At 36.0% G+C, this 15452-nt stretch overlaps 1 protein-coding gene across 4 annotated transcripts in view; it reads left to right on the forward strand.

Moving 5' to 3' along the window:
• SYT1 (synaptotagmin 1) overlaps positions 1–15452 on the forward strand; it is a 567791-nt gene that overhangs the window by 273916 nt on the left and 278423 nt on the right. The window lies entirely within an intron of this gene.

Raw genomic sequence — 15452 nt, forward strand, 5'->3', positions numbered from 1 at the left:
TTTCATTCTAAATAGTCTGGGGTTACTACTGAAAAATAATTGAGAATTTAAGACCTGTTTCTGCTACTACTTGAAAATTTACATTACTCATCTTTTTGTGAGGGCTTAAATATATACATTTTCTGGAAGTTACTAAAGATGGAAATAAATACATGGCTGGCTGGGTGAATAAACAGAAAATGTAGGCAGACACAAGAAAAACAAATCAACCTTCCTGTAGACCAACCATGAGAGACTTAGCAATAAGCCTTGTTATTAATCTCACATGCCAGAAAACTATCACTTACTAAGATAGATAGAATAGGATGTTTGCATTGGAGGTCGAGAAAAATTTAATCAATCAAATGTGAACATTAGTTAAATGAAGAGAAATAAGATACAATAAGTGCATCACAATTTCATATGGATTTTCACTTGTCTTTTGAGCAGCAGAGTAAAATGACTGTCACTGCTTTTCATCACTGAGAACCCAAATTATTTTCAGAGTTCTATCCCTTATTGTTGAATATGTCTGTGTATGAGCCCATGATCCAGGGTTCTGAATCAGAGAATAGTTTATTTCATTTGTGTCAGTCCCTGAAAGCTTGAGGAATATCACATTTTCTTACAGAAAACTGAAATAGATATAGTATGATATATTCCTATGCCTCGAGTCCATTTTAAGACAGGTCAAACTCAAGTTGTCCTTGGACAAGTGAGGAAGAAAAATAGCAAAACTTTAAACCCTAGATTGTTTTCACATAGGTCTATGATTTTGAGAAAATCCTACATTTAAAAAATGAATGATTAGGTATACAGAGTAATATACAGTTTTCTCTGATGATACTCCAAAAATGGATTCTTAAGAGCAAATCCTGTTAAGATCTTTTCATGTTGCTAGGAGAATAGTTACCATAGGAACAATGGCACTAGTAAGCATCATTTACACATACATAGCACGTAACCTGAAAAGTAATTTAATTAAAATAGCTTTAGAATTTTATACTGTTGTCTTTTGGCACATTTGTGTGTATAGTACAATTTATTAAACCCTCTAAGGCAAAGATGTACGTTTGCCCACAGCTAGCTTTTATTGGCTTAATCCTCACTCATTTTGTTACACTGAAGTTTTGTCTTTCTTCAGCATATAAAAAAAATTCGGAGATCAACTGTCATTTTCCTTTGGAACACTGAGTCACAGCGGCGTGGGTGTTCAGACCTGCTGGGCTGCCATAATCAAATAAGAAAATCAAGGAAAACATTGGTGCTGGTGCACATTGAAGTCATGCTTCACCCATGACCCAGTCATTTTCTCTTGAGTACTATTTGAAAACACAAAATCAGAACAAGTGGCCATCCTGACATTCCTTAAAACATGTGTTTTCTGACTTTTCACTAAAAATCACAAACTGATCAAATGGAACACAGTTCAACTCAAGCTATTCTGGGAAATTATCCTCTACTTTTCCCCTCAAAAGAATTGTTAATAAAACTGCGTTACACAAGTACTGATTACAGGCCCATGCTGTATTGTTCAAAGAATACGTAGCTCAGATTACAGAACTCTCTAAAACCAAAATCTTGAAGTCTGAAATCGGGACTTAAGTGCTACATTGCCAGAAAACAACTTGGGAGAAGCATCCCCTGTCATGATCATGAATTGGTGCAAATGTTTGTGGATTTCCTGAATTCTGCAACAAGGGAGTTCGAGAGGTGTATTAGAGAGGATAAAGCACACCTCACTTGACCACAGTGGGCTTCTGCTACTTTCACATTCATCACCACTTCTCTGACCTACCATTTCCTCCCAAATTAGCTCATTTATCTTGATATACATCAATGGCTTTCTAATTTTTATTAACAAAGTACGCTATCTCTATTACTGCGACTGTGCAATATACAGTCAGGAAGCAGTTATTTCCCCTGAATTCCAAAGGCAGACAGGAAAGCAGTCAATCACGCCTGTTAATAAGGATTATGCACCAAACAGCATCCATTAAATACTGCCTTTATGATGTAGGGAAGAGACATGGACCCCAGGACATGACTCTCTTCTCTGACATTCCTCAGTGAGACACTTTCTCTTTTTTCATCCTGGCCAGGAGGGTATGGCTTAATCTCCTCAGCATGCATTGGGATGAGAGAAAAGGGCTTTTGACTGTCCGGGTGAGGACCCTTTCGGAGAGCACCCAGACCTCAGGCATCTATGGCCCAGGTCACACAATTCCCACTTACAAATGACTGAAGTGGACAACACCAGGAGTTGACCCTTTCAACCAAACCCCCTTACCTCGGTCAGTTATGACAACTGCTGACCCAGCCCTGGGAACACCAGGATACCCTCTTTACACCCTGGTTGGTTCATTCTGTTTTGAAATCTTATCTCCCATTAAAATAGCCATGAGATAAGCTTGCAATAAGTTGTCATTTTAAATTCACAGTAATACTGTTTTACCTTTCCTGGGGGAAAATAGCTATGTATCTACGTATCTGTACCACCAATAAATAAACAAACAAACAAACAAACAAACAAATAAATAAATAAATAAACAAACAAACAAACAAACAAACAAACAAACAGAAACTTTTCTAGTCCATTTGGCTCTGGCCTGAAGAAACTTTCAAATTTTGTATCATGGCTGTGTTTTCCATCAGATTCATGACTTGATACCCTTGATAATCAAGTGTATTAGAGTCTGACCTTGACCTGGACAATTTTCTCTCCACCTACAGTCATCATAGAAAGACAAATAACATGGGTATCATCTGTTTTTTAAGCTGGATTCCATATATAGAAAATAAAGAGTATAATCTTACTCCATAGTATTAGAGCATTAATGAGAATTACACTAAATAATGCACATAAAGGTAGATAGTATCTGGAATATTACTCTTGAATGGATGGGAACTTCTATCCTTACATTACTCTGTTTCTTACCTTCTTGAAACCATTTGTCATAACCAGTCTTGCAAATGCCCTTGCACTGCACTTCAATGTCAATATTCCTTAGCAAACTTCCCATGTCAACTTCCAGATAAATATTTTAGACTTTTAAATAAACCTACTTAATGAGTACTTCTATGAATTATTTTGCATAGATTTCACCATTTTAATACTTTAATAAGACATTATAGTTCTCCTTCCTAAATTCCATTACAAAGGTAGGTATGCAGTAACTTATTTGTTTGTTTAATGTATGAGTGTCCAGTTAAATTTAAGAAGGAAATTGCACTGATATCCCTAATGTAATCAGTTTTACTTGGGTTTATTTTATTTTTTATTTTATTTATTTTAATCTTTATTGCTAAAAGTATTACATATGTCTGCTTTACTTGCATTTATTTTAAAATCCACTGCTCTTGTAGCTATGGATCTTTTACTTTGAAATCTAAAATTAATTCAAGTTCCAGGTTGATGTTTTTCAAACTTGATAAAAGGAAATGCCATGGTGACAGCAAATATACTGGTAAAAAGAAAAAAATACTGCCATAAGAGGCAATGATAACATTTGTTAATCATAATTCAAGTAGTGCCGGGTAGAAAATCATAAAGTCTTGGAAACCAGAAATTTAAAAAGCCTAACAAGTAATCAATTCTGCTTGCCCATTCTCTGCCCTTTAGGTTTTTGTCTAGTCTTCATTTCTAATGTCCCAAATGATGAAGCGGTTCCTATTTCCCTTGGAAAACTTGCTCATAGTCAATAAATATTACTATCAAAGATCTTTACTGATATGCTGACCAAATTTTGTATTTTCATTCATTAATTATATTTATTTTTAGTTCAGACCCAGAGTACTCCCAAGCTTTGTAATTCTGCCTCTCAGACTTGCATATATTGGATGACCAAATTGGACATATTTTTATATTTATGATTTCCTAAAGATTTTCTCCCAGTAATTTTTCTCATTTGATTAAAGCACCACTGCTAATTTACATCTTTTGTAATATAATTTTTCAATTCCTACTGTTTACTAACCTAAAGTTTGCAACTCCTACTTTTCATTAGTTTGCCTCAAAAACAATTTAGCCATATCCCTTTCACTGTGTAGGCACCTCTTTATTTTACTTATCTTATATAATAAAGAGGTAATATGCAAATTGACCCTCACTCCATCACGCCATCACAAGATGACTGTGCCCACAGCAGAGCCGTAACGAGTGATCAGCAGGGACCTGAGGCTGCATGGCGCTGGGCTTGGGTGGGGAACTGAGGCTGCACCCCCCCCCCTGCCTGGTGGGGCTTGACGGGGGACCTCAGGCCGCACCTCCCACCCTGGTGCCAGGCTGGGGGACCTGAGGGTGCACCAGGGGACCTGAGACTGTGCCCCCTACCCAGCAGGGCTTGACGGGGGACCTGAGGCTGCACCCCCCCACCAGGCGGGGCTTGATGGGGGCCCTGAGGCTGCGCCCCCTGCCCGGTGGGGCTTGATGGGGGAAGGGGGGGTGGCACCAGCTGGGTCTGGAACTAGCCCAATGGGGCTGGGGCCGGCCGGGTCTGGGTCTGACGTGATTTCAAGGTGCATGTGGGTAGACGAGGACTTGACTCTGGGTCCCACAGTGCACCCCAGGCTGGCAGGGGAAAGATTTCTATATACATTTTACTAATTGTCTTTCATCCCTGACACTTCTATTATAGAGATAGGGCAAATAGCAATATTAAAATATTTCCTCTAATTAATTCCCTTTTAATGTATATGAATTTCACGCACCAGGCCACTAGTTTTCTGTAATTCTCAATTGTACATACACCTTTTTGATCCTCATAGGTGTGTACAAGAGGACTCTATACACACACACACACACTGTATCAAAGCACCTTTGGAATAGAAACCATGTCATATAAGCCTATTTTACCCCTGAGTCTACAATAACAAAGCTGAGTTTTACACATAGTATTTGCTCAATAAATGTTATATTGAGTTCTCTTCTCATACAGCAACATAGAAAGTTGGAATAAAATAAATACTTTCTTGGGACTTGAAGGTAAAGTAGTAAATTTTACTAAATTAGAAACAAATATAATAAAGAATGACTATTTTAGAGGAACTTCTTAAATTAAAAAATTATCTGAGATAATGAACAAGTGAGATTCAATTAAACTCCACTTTTAGGTTGCTGTACAAAAGCTAGCCACAAAATTAAAAGTAATAAAACAACCTAAGTTCCCACGGAATCACCAGGAGTTATTTTAATCACATCTGAAAGAAATATTTCTACAAGCCATACCACAGAGGTTATTCATTTATTGGTGTTTATTTCTCCATTTCAATTACCCTTTCTGTTTCTTACTCTGTTTCTTAGCTTCTTAAAACCATTTGTCATAACCAGTCTTGCAAGTGCCCTTGCATTACACTTCAATATCAATTGAGTATTTCTTAGCAAACTTCCTATGTCAACTTCCAGATAAATATTTTAGACTTTTAAATAAACCTACTTAATGAGTGCTTCTATGAATTATTTTGCATAGATTTCACCCTTTTAATACTTTAATAAGACCTTATAGTTTTCCTTCCTAAATTCCATTACAAAGGTAGGTATGCAGTAATTTATTTGTTTGTTTAATGTCTGAGTTTTCTGTTAAATTTCAGGTTCCATGAAGGGAGTAGCTATATCTGTGTTGTTCACTGCTATCTCTATCTCAACTCACTGCTATTGCCTGGCCTAATGTCTGGCATTGAATAGTTATATAACAAACACTTATTGAAATAGTGAAAAAATGAATGAAGGGGTGAACACAATTTTATTCTGATAAAATTTCCACTAGCTTAAGCAATTGATCAATTAATCTATATGCATCTTTAATTTTTTAGTATTCCTTGGATGGTTATGAATTATCTAAGAATATAAATATGAACTTACCTTTAGATAATCTATGTATAAAAAATAGCTAGTGATGCTTCCCATAATGCCCTTAACAAAGATATTGGTGAGATAGGATCTATTATATTTCCTACTGAGTTATTTCTCACTATTGTATTCCATTCTCCTAAAGGAGAAAGAGCCAGCAGGGAAATAGAAGCTGCTGGCGTGAGTTGAATTGCACCTCAAAAAGGGAACTCTCAATGGCTCGGCACTGAGAAAATAATAGCCAGGCCATTTCTATAATAATTAGACAACAGGTCAGTCAACCCAAGTATCAGTCATTTTGCTTAAACATCATTGCAGCTGTTGAGGTACAAAGGATAAAAAACTGATTTAGTTCCTTACATTTTAAGTTTCCTAGGAGATTTTTCAATTAAATACAAAAATTCTAGTCATAGTCACTATCCAGTAAACACATATAATGTTTACTATGCGACTTGTTACATGTCTTTGGCTTAATGACATTGCCTATACTGTAATAAATTCAACACTAAAAGCAACTATGCTATTCTTTCTGTCTTTTTTTCCCAATGGTCAAGTTGCTTGTGGCTTCTGCACCATGGATTTCTTCTCAATATTTATTTCATCAATTTACTAATCACTGATTTGTTATATAACTATTCAAATGTTTTAAATGGTAACAAATGCTCTTAGTATTCTAGAATGTATACTATAAATGCCTAATAGTTTGTTACCTAATTTTCTAAATCTATATAGATTGACTCACCTTCATTAAAAATGTTTTCCTACCCATATTTAGAATCTTCACCTTCCTTAAAATATGATTTAGAAGGCTTTATAATTTTTTATACATTATAAAGATTATAATCTCACATAATGCATCAAAAATACATTTTTTATTTTTATCTGATTCATTTAATGTTTTAAAGCAAAATAATTTTTATAGCAAGAACCATTTAGCCATACTGAACATAAATTATTCAAAAATTAGTAATAGTTAATAGGTGTATGTGCTCAAGTATGCAAGGTACTGTCTTAAATTTTTTTAAATGTTTTATTAAGTTATTACATATGTGTCCTTATCCCCACATTACCCTCATCCCCCTACTCATGCCCTCACCCCCTGTTGTCTGTGTCCATTGGTTTGGCCTATATGCTCACATATAAGTCCTTTGGTTGATCTCTCCCCCTTACCAACACCCTCCCCTACCTTTCCACTGAGGTTTGATGGTCTGATCGATGCTTCACTGTGTCTGGATCTGTTTTTGTTCATCAGTTTATGTTGTTCATTATATTCCATAAATGAGTGAGATCATGTGGTATTTATCTTTCTCTGACTGACTTATTTCATTTAGCCTAATGCTCTCCAGTGCCATCCATGCTATTGCAAATGGTAAGAACTCCTTTTTTACTGCAGCATAGTATTCCACTGTGTAGATGTACCACAGTTTTTTAATCCACTCATCTACTGATGGACACTTAGGCTGTTTCCAAATCTTAGCTATGGTGAATTGTGCTGCTATGAACATAGGGGTGCATATATCCTTTCTAATTGGTGTTTGTAGTTTCTTGGGATATACTCCTCATCACAAAACTCTAATGAGATTGGCATCATTATCAACAGAACTATTTTGCACAAAAGGTTTAAGTAACTTCCCCAACATCACACAGCCAATGATTTAAATTCAAATATAGTATAATCTTGCATTATTATTTGTTAATTACTGTATTATTTTCCATACAAATGACTGTAAACCTACTTTAGCCACACCCTATATTTGGATTCCAGATCTCAAACTTTAAACATTCATGGTATCTAACATGCCTCTCTTTATACATATATTATTTTTGGCCCTATAAAGAGGAAGGAAGGGAAATTGCAAAAAATAAAATAAAAAGCAAATAACCACCACAACAAAACAAAAACTATTTCAGGCCTTTAATCATGAGAGAATTTATAGCCCAATACATAACCACCCTGCTGGCCCTAAAAATTCTGACAGATAGGGTGCTCATCTATACACTCACAGCCAATACACTTTATACGTATGCCATATACAGACTGTAAAAAAAAAAAGGCAAGTTACCAAGAATGTCAACTAACCTTTGTGTAGGAAACTTCACTAGAAGGAACAGAACTAACATACTGTATAGAGATTATAAACTACAAGGTGTCCAAAAAACTGTATATACACTTTAATAGCTGATAGCTCAATTTTAAAAATGAAATGTATTTTAATAAACACGGTTTTTATAATTATTCAAAGTGTGTATACATTTTTTTCAAACACCCTATACATGCCAGGCCTTTTCCCAATACTATCTTATGCAAAACTCAGTTGCAGAAGATAAAACTGAAGCTTTAAAGTTCAATTATTTTCTGAGGACCATGTAGATGATTGTGAAGGAGCTGGAATTTAAACCAAGTTCTGAGTCCACGCCTGTGGCACCACCACACCACAGTACAGAGGGGACGGTGCCTTGAGTAGTATGAAATGCAAATACATTCCAGAGACTCACCTTGGGTCACTAAGAATAAAAAACAGTGGCTCTACTTCAGCAATTCTGTTGAAATTCATCAAAGAATAGATTCTGCGAGTTTTTCAATCTGACCTGAGTGTATGCAAAAATGTATTGTGATATATGTCTACAAGGTAAAAGACAGACTAAATAGCATATATCTACTTTAAAAATACATAAATCTCTGGAACATAAATATTCTTTATAAAATGAATCTTTAAAACCATTACCAAAAATTACTATTTAAACTGTGTACTATTTGGTACCCTCTTGTACCTCTTAGCTACTATGACACTTATTCTTAAAAGTTATCTCCTTTATTCCCCAACTATATAAAAAGAAAACAAAGGTCTTCAGCAAACATACTTCGAGTGTTCCCCTAGTTGCAGATTCCAATGAAACTTAAAAGACAACGAAAGTAGCTGAGGTATGTATACATTGAGGTCTGTACTGCTTTATTCTAATAAATAGATTTCTGTTATATCTTTGTGAGTACTGAAAGTGGGAAAGTAGCTTATGATGTCCACTGCAATGACTATAACATAGGTTTAGACAATTTTAAGTAATATTAAAAGACCCTAAATATAAAAGTTTGTCAACCAATACCTATTTCTTAAAAATATGTATTTCATTCCATAGTCTAGTAACTACACTAATTAATTTGAACTGCCCCATCACAATGATTTAAGTATGTCAACTGATAGAAAAGAACAGTTGGTTACATCTCATGAGTTTATGAAAGTTTATTATATTGCTATGAAATGTCAATCCTAGGAATTTTGAAGTTTTAGTATTCATGAGTAGGGATGACAGTAAAAATCTTTCAAGGATGTATATGGGAATCTTTATTTGGTGGAGCAGCAATGACTTCCAGCACTCATATGTAATAGGTTTGAAATAGGGACTTTTGACCTCACATCTGGAGAATAGAATAATGCAAGCCACTACAGGTAGTAATTACTGGAGGTAATTGTAATGCAGCTTGAGTGGTAAACATTAATGGGGGGGGGGAGACAGATTTCTAAGCAAATAAAATCTCAAGCATCAAAAAGACCAAAAGTTTGTGATAAATGGTTCATTTAGGCATGCAGTGCTGTGTGGGCAAAATTGGATTGCAATCATAGCCATTTCAAAAAATGAAAACATTAGGAGAAAAGAAAATTGGACACAAATGGCATGGAAATTACAGCCTTTGATCCATTCTGAAGAACCTTTTTCTTTTCTTTTTTTTTTTTTTGAAGCATCATCATGAGTGGGCAGTACATTCCTTCCACTCTTCTGTTAAAACCTTTATGAAAGCCTGGAGACCCTGAGATAGAAATAATCAACTCCGGACTAACAATGGAAATATTTTTCAGTGATAAACGTTTTTCCATAAAACTGAAAAATTAATTCTAGTGTTAAATTGCTATCTGATTTTGCTATTGACACTTTTAATTTCAAGAAAAGTCCTTCGCAAATCATCCTTGACCCGTCCAACTAAAGATCAGTTAATAAGCACATATTTTTCATGCTAACTAATAAAGAGAGAATAAAATTTCATGAAGATAAAGCGTATTTTAATGTTCTCAGTGTCATAACATTGAGAATGTCCTGGGTCCAAGAATCATTCTATAAATAACAATGCACACCTTGGAACATAAGTGGGCATTATTCTAGAGAAACTGATCTTTGGCTCTTGTAAATGATGCACTGTAGTTTCCAAAGACATGCAGCACAGTAGGTCTGTATTTGCAGAAACTCAGATTAATTCCTACAGCTTTGAAACAGTAATGATCATAGCTTTGTTCAATCACTATGAAAATGTCTGTAATTTGATTCTAAGACATTAATATTGTAATTACTTATTGGATTTCCTTATTAACTACTGGTAATTACTCATTTCACAGCATTTTTTGACCTATTTTGTTAAATCCAGGTTTTTAAATTAGCTACCCGGTAATCATTTAAATTAGTTCTTACCTATGAAATCATTTCTGAACATTATCTTTGGGAGAATGTTACATCCTGATGTTAAGAATTACTGGTAAATAAGTATAAGAACATTACTCTTTACATTTTAGTAAATAACAACTCTAATCTTCCAAGAAGGCTGTTTAAATCGGATTTGCAATGCCTGAAGCAATATCTTGGCTTATTTTCTTATTTGACTTGACTACATTCTGCTTTCATTAACATTTTCTATTTGACCTTTTGAGTTATAGACCCCTTCTAACCTTAAAATATATTATTATGAAAGAAAAATATGTCTGTTTGTTTTATATCTTTGAAAGTGAATATTAGTTTTATTGCTATTGAATGTATTATATAAAAGTAGAGATGTGAGATTCAAATGAAATGACCAAACTATGGGTGTGTTTTTTTCCTGTCAAAGGTTTTTAATTCAACTATAAATGAAGTAGTGTCTTACCAAGATTTGTTGGTCATATATAATTTCTGTGAGCAAAATGACCAATTTTCATGACATTTTTAAGGCTTTCATAATACTTTTTCTAAAATATCTCTATTAAAGTTAAGTAGCAAAAAATAATTTTCTAAATAGACTTTCTCTTGGAACACTGTAACATACAACATGTTCTTTTATATCTGTAAGATATGGAAATCCTTGACGAGGCCCTTGAAGAACCTATAATCGAATGAAAAAGATAGATAAGTAGCAAATTAACAAATAGTATGATGAGTGATGTTAGGAGGTACTTAAACATCCCTGCCTCAGACTGCTAAATTAGGTTATACCCCTTAGCCTCAGCACACTGAACTGCCCCTGTTAAAATACTCCACATCCTGTTTAGCAAATACCTTTTCAAGTCAGTCATCCTGATAGATCATAAACGTGATAAGGACCCATGTCTTCTCCCTTGTTCACCATAGTATCTTCAGTACTATTTCTAACATGGTTGCTTTATACATTATTGTTGAATAAATGAATGAGAGTAAGTGAATGAATTAATCAATGAATGAATGATTGAAAGCTATGAATGGAGTGTTGTGTTACATAACCCAGATGGGACCATTTTTTAATGCGATCTCAGCTAAGTCATAAAGGAGAGTCCAATGAATGTGGTGAGGAAGAGCATGAAAGATAAGATACAACACATGCAAAGGTACAGACATGAGAAAGAGCACAGAGCAGGCCAATCAATGGCAAGTATTCTAGAATGGCTAGAACATATGTAGAAGTTGTGAAATATCTGGCTGAGACATTGGGCATCTGAGGGGTGAATAGGCTGAGCAGATGAATTATGATCAGCGGAACTTCCATAATTCTGGGGGGTGGACAGGGACTGGGAGGATGGGAGTAAGAGGGGGGGAGGATGAGAGATATCTGTAATATTATCAACAATCCTATATAATAAAACCCTAATATGCAAATCAACTGAATGGCAGAATGACCAGTCGCTATGACGTGCATTGACCACCAGGGGGCAGACACTCAACGCAGGAGCTGCTCCCTGGTGGTCAGTGTGCTCCCACCAGGAGAGCACAGCTCAGCCAGAAGCTGACGAGCGCAGCAGTGGTGGCAGGAGCCTCCCCTGCCTCCGCAGCAACACTAAGGAACCCTTGGAGGATGTCCAACTGCAGGAAGTGGGCCTAAGCCAACAGGCAGACATCCCCCGAGGGGTCCTGGACTGTGAGAGGGCACAGGCTGGCTGAGGGAACCACCCCCCCAACCCCCGCTCCAGTGCGTGAATGTCGTGCACCGGGCCTCTAGTAAAAATATATTTTAAAAAGAAGAAAAAAAAATTCATCTGGAATAAAAAAAAACCCAGAATAGCTGCAGCAATCCTGAAAAAGAACAAAGTAGGTGGGATCTCAATACCAGATATCAAGCTGCATTACAAAGCCACTGTTCTCAAAACTGCCTGGTACTGGCACAAGAATAGGCATATAGATCAATGGAATAGAATAGAGACCCCAGAAATCGGCCCGAACCAATATGCTCAATTAATATTTGACAAAGGAGGCAAGAACATACAATGGAGCCAAGATAGTCTCTTCAATAAATGGTGTTGGGAAAATTGGACAGATATATGCAAGGAAATGAAACTAGACCACCAACTTACACCATACACAAAAATAAACTCAAAATGGATAAAGGACTTAAATGTACGACAGGAAACCATAAAAATTCTAGAAGAATCCAAAGGCAACAAAATCTCAGACATATGCCGAAGCAATTTATTCACTGATATAGCTCCTAGGGCACTTGAAACTAAAGAGAAAATGAACAAATGGGACTACATCAAAATAAAAAGCTTCTGCACAGCAAAAGAAACCATCAACAAAACAACGAGAAAACCCACTGTGTGGGAAAACATATTTGCCAATGACATATCTGATAAGGGCCTAATCTCCAAAATTTATAGGGAACTCATACAACTTAACAAAAGGAAGATAAACAATCCAATCAAAAAATGGGCAAAGGACCTAAATAGACACCTTTCAAAAGAGGACATTCAGAAAGCCAAGAGACATATGAAAACATGCTCAAAGTCACTAATCATCCGAGAGATGCAAATCAAAACAACAATGAGGTACCATCTCACACTTGTCAGACTGGCTATCATCAACAAATCAACATCGACAAGTGCTGGAGAGGATGTGGAGAAAAAGGAACACTTGTGCACTGCTGGTGGGAATGCAGACTGGTGCAGCCACTATGGAAGACAGTATGGAGTTTCCTTAAAAAACTGAAAATGGAACTCCCATTTGACCCTGTGATCCCACTTCTAGGAATATATCCCAAGAAACCAGAAACACCAATCAGAAAGGATATATGCACCCCCATGTTCATAGCAGCACAATTCACCATAGCTAAGATCTGGAAACAGCCTAAGTGCCCATCAGTAGATGAATGGATTAGAAAACTGTGGTACATCTACACGATGGAATACTATGCTGCTCTAAAAAGGAAGGAACTCTTACCATTTGCAATGTCATGGATGGAACTGGAGAGCATTATGCTAAGTGAAATAAGCCAATCAATGAAGGAAAAATACCACATGATCTCACTCATTCATGGATAATAGAGACCATTATAAACTTTCGAACAATAATAGATACAGAGGCAGAGCTGCCTCAAACAGATTGTCAAACTGCAGTGGGAAGGCCGGGGAGGGTTGGGGGGCAGGAGGTAGGGGGGTAAGAGATCAACTAAAGGACTTGTATGCATGCATATAAACATAACCAATGGACATAAGACACTGGGGGGTAGGGGAGGATAGGGGACTCTCTAGGGCGGGGGGATAAAATGGACACATATGTAATACCCTTTGTAATACTTTAAGCAATAAAAAAAACACTATTAATCTTTGGCAGTAAAACTTTGCCTTTTTAAAATAAAATCTTGTTTCATAAAAATTTTTTAAATGAAATATTTCTTTTCATTTGCATTTTTAACTTTAGATTCATATGGTCTACCTATCCAAGTTAAGTTGGAGCCATTTTATTGAAGGGCATCATAGATCATATATCAAGCTAATAAGTTTGAAATTGATTCTGAAGAGAGTCAGCCTTTTATGGTTTCCCATCAAGGAAATTACAGATTTAGATAAAAATTTTATAAATATAACACTAATGGCAATAAGATTTTGGGTTGGATAGCAAACAAACAAGTGGGAAGTTGACCATGTATGAAAAATAATGAAGTCAAGCTGACCCTAATATTATAATAATAGAAAGGAATCAATGAGCTGGGAGATATTTAGGACACAAAAGGCATACTGACTAGATGTACATTGTGAAAGAAAGAGGAGTCTCAGATGATTCCCAGGTTTCTGGTTAGCCTGGGGGCAGAGAGGAGGGAAGATTCGGGAAGAAGGTATAATGTTACCATTTGTACAAAAAGATGGGAGGTGGCTGGTGAGGGGAATACTGTGAAAAGAAAGGGAGAAAATAATCTGGTGCTCAGGACAGAGGAATTTGGGGGCTCATAGTAAAGTTAAAGATTGAGGCATATATGTGAGACCTGGCCCAGGAAATGCATAGACTAAAAGAGCTGAGAAAGATGGCTGAGAGTGAAAGCCAGAAAGAAAGAAGAGAAAGAGCTCACAGAAGAAATTAGAATGAAGTTTTTCAGGAAAGAGAGATATGTCAACTGGGTCAGATGCTATGAAAAGCCAAATTAGTAAAATGAATTTTGAAGAATTTGAACAAAAAAAAAATATTTGGCAAGGAAAATAGATTTTAGAAGAAATTGAATATGAGTTCTTAGAAGACCTATGGGAAAGAATGTTGTGATGTGGGAAAGGGTGTGGACTTCAATAACACAAGAAGCAAAATCTAGGTGATGAAGTAGATACATAATGAAGTTGACCAGAGGGGAGATAGACATGCAGGACTCTATGTGGACTTTAGGATCAAGGAAGCTGAGTAATCTTGTTCTTTGCTGCCTAGTGGGTGAGAAATTTTAACAGTTGTATGGAGGGAGGCAGGGAGGGAAAGTAGAGGAAAAGCGTTTAAAGAGGAAATAAAGAAAGGATATAGGAGTGGTATCCTGTCACAGTAGAAAAGGACAAGATGCAAATAGACACGGAAGGGAAGGAAGTTAGAATCCTTATGAAATCAGAATCATTTCATGTCTTTACAGGAAGAAGTAGATGAAAAGTGCAAAATGTCAGGAAATTATTGTCTTCTTGCCTCTATTTTTCTGAGAGAAAATAGGTGAGAGAAATTGTCTATTATGTGAAGACTATTATGCTAAAAATTATCTATTTTCATATAGTCTCATGTTTCCTAAATATCTATTATGTCTATTCTATGGGGAATTGTGTGAGAAATCACTATTACATGAAAGGAATTGTCTGCTGAGCATGAGGACACAGGAAGACTGAGAGTTTATAAGTGAGCACAGTAAATATTTGAAGAACAGAGTGGGAGGGGAAACTGACTGGGGATAAGTGGGATGATTATAGTAATTTTTTCTAAGCGCAAAAAGCTTTCCTTTGGGCCTAAATTATGGAAGTACATTTACCGATGGTGGTTTATAAAAAAAAAAGAAAAAAGGAAAAAATGCCAAAAGAAATAAGGCCCATTTAAACCTAGGAGAAACCTTAGACTTCATGCAGCCATATAACTCTCCTTATTTATATATAAGATAACTGGAGGCTTGACAGATAAGCAACTTCCC

This window comes from Myotis daubentonii, chromosome 2, assembly GCF_963259705.1.
Source record: "Myotis daubentonii chromosome 2, mMyoDau2.1, whole genome shotgun sequence".
Taxonomy (NCBI): domain Eukaryota; kingdom Metazoa; phylum Chordata; class Mammalia; order Chiroptera; family Vespertilionidae; genus Myotis; species Myotis daubentonii.